Raw genomic sequence first — 7043 nt, forward strand, 5'->3', positions numbered from 1 at the left:
GCCAAGCCTTCTCTCCCCCCCCCAGTGGCAGCGGTGGTCCACCAAGCCTTCTCCCCCCCCCTCAGCGGCAGCGGCAGTGGCCCGCCAAGCCTTCACCACCCCAACGGTGGTGGCCCAACAAGCCTTCTCCTTCCCCCCCTAGTGGTGGCGGCAAGGGAGAGACAGTTGCCAGGGCATTCTCTGTGCATGTGCGTTTTGCTTTTGGGGAGATTTAAGTATCCCCTGTATATTTTTTCAACTTTTTAGATTTTTCTGCATATCAGTCCATAAACGTAGCTGTTTTACTGAACCCCAAGAAGCAGTGTCACAGACTCCATGCCAACAGCATGCTCTGCCCCTGCATACCCAATTAAAGCACAAGCTGAATATAAACAAATGGAAGATCATCAAGTAACAGGAATAATCCTTCCTTCAAAGTTCCATATGTTGGAGAAGACAGAGGAGAAGACTCCCCCCCCTTTACGGAAGGTGAAGTTGTAACTGGCACTAAATGCTGGTTGACTTCTTTTAACTGGAATTAAATTTGTACAACAATTGCAACAGCACAGACATTTTGATGTAATAATTCAGAGCAAGAGGTGTCAGTTATCAGACACTGTTAAATAAACAAAATATTGCAAGAGTGCTAATGTTTTAAGCATGTTTTTAAGTTAAAAAACCCCTTTGTGTTCATGTCCTTTATAAAGTTTATATCTCTGCTACCTGGCATTATATTTTATGACACACATGGTTTGACCCAGCAAGGTCTCATTTATGTCAGAGCTGGCCCTCATAACAAATGAGTTCGACACCCCCGCTCTAGGCTGCTCCTGCATTGATCAGGGAGTTGGACTAGATGGTTTGTATGGCCCCATGCAGCTCTGTGATCCTGTGATTCTATGATTCTATGAATATTTAATATACAACTAGAAGACAGTCATGCTGTGCAGAAGGACTAGTTTGGATTTCAAGAGTTTTTGTGAGTATTCGAAGTGTTACTGAATTCTGGCAAAAAATGTATTCAACTAGACTGCATGAAAAAATCTTATTAAAAACAAGCTACAAATCTAGAAATAGGGATTGTGGCTTCCAGTATGCTTCAGCCTTGGTGCCTTTTACATAGCAGGTGCTGATCTTGAAACTCAACACCCAAAAAACCCCCCTACTCATTTTGATTTTTAAAACATTTATTAGAGCCAATCAGCTTCACAAATGTGAAAAGGAACCTGAAAAACAAGGGTAATTCCTTGTCCTCTGTCCAATAGTTACTGCCACCCAATCTGTCACTTTTTAACTTGCTAGTGCACCATCTAGAATCTATATATCTTATAGCCAAGTTGCCCCCTCCGTGTGGATATCTAAATCCACACATTGGGGGCACCTGGTGGGGGCAGAGAGATTTTCCTGCACACATGGAGCAGTCCCCAGGTGTGCAGAAAAGTCTAAAATGTTTTTAAAAAGTATACGGGGGATACTTAAATCCCCCCAAAAGTAAAAACGTTTCTTGCACACGAGCAGAAAACGCCCTGGCAACTGTCTTGCCCTCGCCACCGCTGCTTGGGGGGAGAGGGAGAAAGCTGGGCAGGTGGCCAGTGGGAGGGAGTAGGCTTGGTGGGCTGCTGCTGGGGGGCAGGGTGAAGGCTTGGCAGGCTGCTGGCGCTGCTGGGGGGGAGAAGGCTTGGCGGACCGCTGCTGCCGCTGGGGGAAAGGGAGAAGGCTTGGCGAGCCCGGCAGCTGGGAGCTGCATGGCCCTTGCTGCTAATGCCAGTAGGGTGGGGAAGAAGGCTTGGCGAGCCCGGCGGCTAGGAGCCGCGCGGGCCTCGACGTTGGTGCTGGGGGAGAAGACTCACCTACGGCTGCTTCCTCCTCCTCCTCCTCCACATGGAGCTCCCCCCCCCACAAGTAGCGCAGGTCCCCCTTCTTGTTATTTTCTAATCTTGAATGAAAATATAAAGATCACTTTGTTTTTCTGCTATTCTGAACTTTGCAGAAGGAAGGGACTGATGAACAGTATCCTTTAATACATTTTAGAGAGAAATTAATTTTTTGTTACATTACTGTTGCTTTTTGGAATAATCTGGATATTCACAATAACGCATGAGATACTTTTCCTTAAGATTACTTTCTTTGAGAAGCCAAAGTCTTGCTGCTGCAGGTCCACAACTAAGGGCAAAACTTGGCAAAGTTCAGACCAGCAGAAAGCTGAATTTTTTTTGTGTGGGGGGGCATGACTGGGTGCTCCTCCCTACGTATAATACCATGCTGCTGGGTTTTTTGGGGGGAGGGTAGACTAGGCAAGGGTTCAATAGCATTTTTCTTTGCAACATTTGATGCACTTTTAGGAATTATAGATAACTAGAAGCAGGACCCGTGATACTCGTGGGAGTGGGGGGGAGAGTATTCCCAAAGGCTCCTGGCCTCCAGAAGCAGCTCTGCATTCAGGTGGAGGAACCGGCCGCAGGTAAGCCTTTTCCCGTGCTCCCTCCCCTGGCACCAAGGCCTGAGCGGCTCCTAGCTGCTGGGCCTGCTGAGCCTTTTCACACCACCCCCGGCACCAGCGGTGCTGTGAGAAGTCGGCGGCAGAGAGCTTCCAGGTTCAAGGGTGACTCTTTGCTGGCTTGGAGAAGCTCGCATCCCAACAGGGAAGAGAGAGAGACACGGCTGCTGCTACCGCCGCCGCCGCTAGCCTGCTTCCTGGCTGGCTCACTGAGCAACAGAAGGATTTAAAAAATGCCAGAGCGCCACTTTCAGCATAGACAGGTTTCTTGCATGGCTCGAGTGGGAAACTGGGACGGAGGAGGTGAGGTGACCAGCGTCTTTGGGGAAGATGTAATCACCGGGCCTGCCAAGCCTTCTTGCCTTCCCCCAGGTGACGAGACCTGAGTGGCTCCCAGTCGCCGGGCCACCAAGCCTCCCCCCCCAACAGCAGCGAGGCAGTTCCCAGAGCGTTCTCTGTGCATGCGCAGGAAATGCTCTTTTACTTTTGGGGGGATTTAAGTATCCCCCGTATAGTTTTTTAAACTTTTCAGATTTTTCTGCACACCTTGGGATTGCTCCAAGTGTGCAGAAAAATCTCTCTGCCCCCTATGTGCCCCCGATGTGCGGATTTAGATATCCGCACAGAGGGGGCCTCTTGGCTATTAGTATATAGATTGTTGCTGTGACTCATATTCTCAGATGGAGATTGCAGCTTACTGAACACATATTTCAATTCTTCCAGTGGAAGATTCAATGGTGAGAGAGGAATCCAAACTAAATACAAACACACCAGCACAGAATGCTGAAGAAGGTATGGAATAGCTGTTGTCGTTGTATAATGCTTGAGAAAAGTAAGGTTGCCACCAGCCCCCTGGCCAGCTGGCCGCTGAGGGAAGCCGTGCCCCCAAGCTCCACCCCTAAGCCACAGCCACCCACAGCCACCCCTCTTCCTCCTGCTAAAATATTTAAAAGGCTTCAGCTGATTGGCCGGGAGCACATGGCCTGTCGACCAGTTGGAGGACCCTTTAAATCTTTTAGCAGGGAGGGAGACGGGTTGTGGTCTTTTTGCCGGCTTGGAGGTGGGGCTTGGAGGCATCCCCGCCCATCCCCAGAACACCCCCCAAATCCCCCCCGCTGGATTGATCAGGGGACCTGGCACCCCTAGAGAAAAGGGGTGTAAGTGGATAGGCATCACTAATTTACCATGGTAACCAAATTCTCTCCCCCCCCCCTGCAGTGGCAACAGATACATCGGAGGCAAATGTTGGCCAGCTTTCACCAAACACTCAGCTAGCCAATGCAAGAAGCAAGAAGAGACATATATCTGGGTTGCACAGTGTAGCTGAGTGCATGAGTCAAGGAAGAAGCACGAGGCAGAGGTACAACTATAGAAAACGGACCAACTGAATGCAAGCCACCGTCAAGTGCAGATGATGAAAGGGGCACGCTGTGACTGTGAGTTGGTCCATGTTGCCCTGAAGAAAAATTTCTCTGTCCTGGTGTCTGCCATGGAAGCTTTCAAGGTGTTCCTGACACAGCAGATTCCACCACCTAGTGCTACCTCAATGGAGAACCTCGGTGCAATGCCTCAACTGCTGCATACTCCCACTCAGAAGTCAACGGAAAGTGCAGAACCCTCTTCAAACTTGCAAGTGATGCAAGCATCATGGAGTAGGCGTTCTGTGCATCCAAGGGATACTTGTTCCCTGTAAACTGTAATGTGTTCATGTTTTGCAGTTTAAAAGCAATGGTCTTATTTGCACTATTTTTACCCCGAGTAGCCCACACACCAACACTTTTCCATTACATGTTTCCTAAATGTTTGGTTAAGTAGCCATTATATTTAGATACATTCAAAAAAAGGTTTTTTTTAAAGATTTTTTTTTACTGTTGACATTAAACATTTATCAATAATATATAAAATGTACAAGCATCATATGAAAAGTGATTATTTACAAAGGTGAAAACTTAACTATGGCCCTGGTCACATGTAGAAATTGCTGCGGGAGAGCCACGAATACTGGGCAGATTATACGAGCGCGAGCAGACAGAAACATCTGACAAGTGTCGCACACCCGTTGCTACCCCGTAGCGTACCGCCGAAGGTCCGGAGTTAAAAAGTACCTGGGGAAGGCTACTATCAAACAGTTTGCTACAGGCTGCAGATGTCTCCATCTGATCGCTCCAGCGCGCTCCTCTTGCTTGGTGAAGTGTGCCGAAAGCACGCGCCAACGGAAAAAAAACCTGGTTCGCTGCTGTTGCATCTGATCACGTAGTGGCGGCTCAAATTGCGACGGTGCAAATAGCCACGCCTCCCCCCGCGTTATCTGGCCTGCGTGACCGGGCCTATATAAATTTTAAATGTAGCAAAATAGTACACAAAATGCGTGACCGGTGCCTATATACATTTTAAATGTAGCAAAATAGTACACAAAAGATAAACAACAACTATAACTAATTACATTTTCAACAAGTTAACTATTTATGAAGAGAACCCCAACCCCTTAGCCAAGTGCACCCCTCTGAACTGTCTCCAGGGTGTGCACTGACTGCTGAAGGGACTCATTTTCCCTCTCACTTTGGGATAGGCGGGCCTCCATTGCTGTTATTGTAAAGGAAAATAGAAGGCACATTACTCAATATTTTTGCTTGGTATGGACTTCCCATTAAACAATCTAAATGACAGGTATCAATCAGAATGCTGGTCTCATTGGTACCTGTGTGTGTATTGCCATTTACAAATCTAAAGTGATAAATGAGGGTGTGTGGAGTTTGTGATTTACTCCCCAAGACATGCCATAGCCTCTTTTTCAGAAGATACACCTCAGTGAACAAAAGGGGGGCGGGCATCATGCGAAGTCTGCCTACTGCAATCCTAATATGGCTTTCACAAACAGCATAATGGAAACACTGGAAAACTCTTTCACACACTTTTAAGGAATGTGTGCTGCCTCATGCAGGCACTGTGTGTCTGGAAAATGTGTCTTTTAACTTGAACTTAAATATATACTGTACAATGTAATCTTTTTCAATTGGCATCATCAGAGTGCATCAAAAGAGAAGGGGTGCCTGAACACTTTTTTCCAAAAAAGACTTGGCACATAATAACACTTTCTGAATGATGGCTTTAAAGGATGCCTTTGGTTGGAAAGAGCAAGGAAGATATGTTTTAGGTGGAAACTATGAATACCAGCCCCTAGGTGGGACCTGGGGAATCAGTTGAGTTACATCTTAACCAGTGCTTGTAGAGTTACATCTTAACCAGTGCTTGGAGAGAGAGAGTTAGGAAAGCTAAAGCTCAGTATGAGCTTAGGCTAGTGAGAGATGCTAAAAACAACAAAAAAGGGTTCTTTTCTTATGTTCAAAGTAAGAAAAAGAGCTAGGACATGGTGGGCCCATTGCGGGGACAGGAAAGTGAAATTGTAACAGGTGATGAAGAGAGGGCAGAACTGCTCAATTCCTACTTTTCCTCAGTCTACTCTTGCAAGGGAAACAGTGCTCAATATGGCAAAAACAGGGATGAGGGAAGGGAGTTGCAGCCTAGGATTGACATAGGGGTAGTACATAAACACCTAGTTTCTTTAAATGAAACTAAGTCCTTGGGGCCAGATGAGCCACATCCAAGGGTACTAAAAGAACTCGCAAATGAAATTTCTGAGCCTCTGTCCATTATTTTTGAGAATTCTTGGAGGACAGGTTCAAAAGGGAATTAGATAAGCATATGGAGCAGAGGTCCATCAGTGGCTATTAGCCACAAGGTATAGATAGGGGCTCTGGGGCAAGTGATGCTGTGTCTTCCTGGTGCTGGGGGGGTCAACAGTGGGAGGGCTCCTAATGTCCTGGCCCCACTTGTGGACCTCCTGATGGCACTGGTATTTCTGGCCACTGTGTGACACAGAGTGTTGGACTGGATGGGCCTTTGGCCTGATCCAACATTGGCGTCTGTTATGTTCTTATGTTCAGGTGAGGTGCCAGAAGATTGGAGGTGGGCAAATGTCCCCATCTTCAAAGAGAAAAAGGAGGATCTGGGTAACTACCGACCCATCAGCTTGACATATATACCTGGGAAAGTTTTAGAACAAATAAACAGTCCTTGGGCATTTAGAAAGGACAGCTGTAATTACTGAGAGCCAGCATGGGTTTCTCAAGAACAAGTCTTGTCAGACTAACCTTATCTCTTTTTTGGAGAAAGTTACTACCTTGCTGGATCAGGGGAATGCGGTAGACATAGTTTATATCGATTTCAGTAAGGCTTTTGAGAAGGTTCCACATAATATTCTTGTTGACAAATTGGAAAAATGTGGTTTGGATCCTATGACTGTTAGGTGGATCTGTAACTGGTTGACAGATCACACCCATAGAGTACTTGGGAATGGTTCCTCATCTTCTTGAAGAGGAGTGACAAGTGGAGTGCCTCAAGGATCTGTCCTAGGACCTGTTTTGTTCAACATCTTTATCAGTTATTTGTATGAAGAGACAGAGGGGGAATCCTTATTAAATTTGCAGATGATACTAAATTGGGAGGGGTAGCACATATGGTAGAAGACAGAGTCAGGATACAGGATGATCTTGACAGACTGGAAAAC

Source organism: Gekko japonicus, unplaced genomic scaffold, assembly GCF_001447785.1.
Source record: "Gekko japonicus isolate JY-2015 unplaced genomic scaffold, Gekko_japonicus_V1.1 scaffold84, whole genome shotgun sequence".
Classification (NCBI taxonomy): Eukaryota; Metazoa; Chordata; class Lepidosauria; order Squamata; family Gekkonidae; genus Gekko; species Gekko japonicus.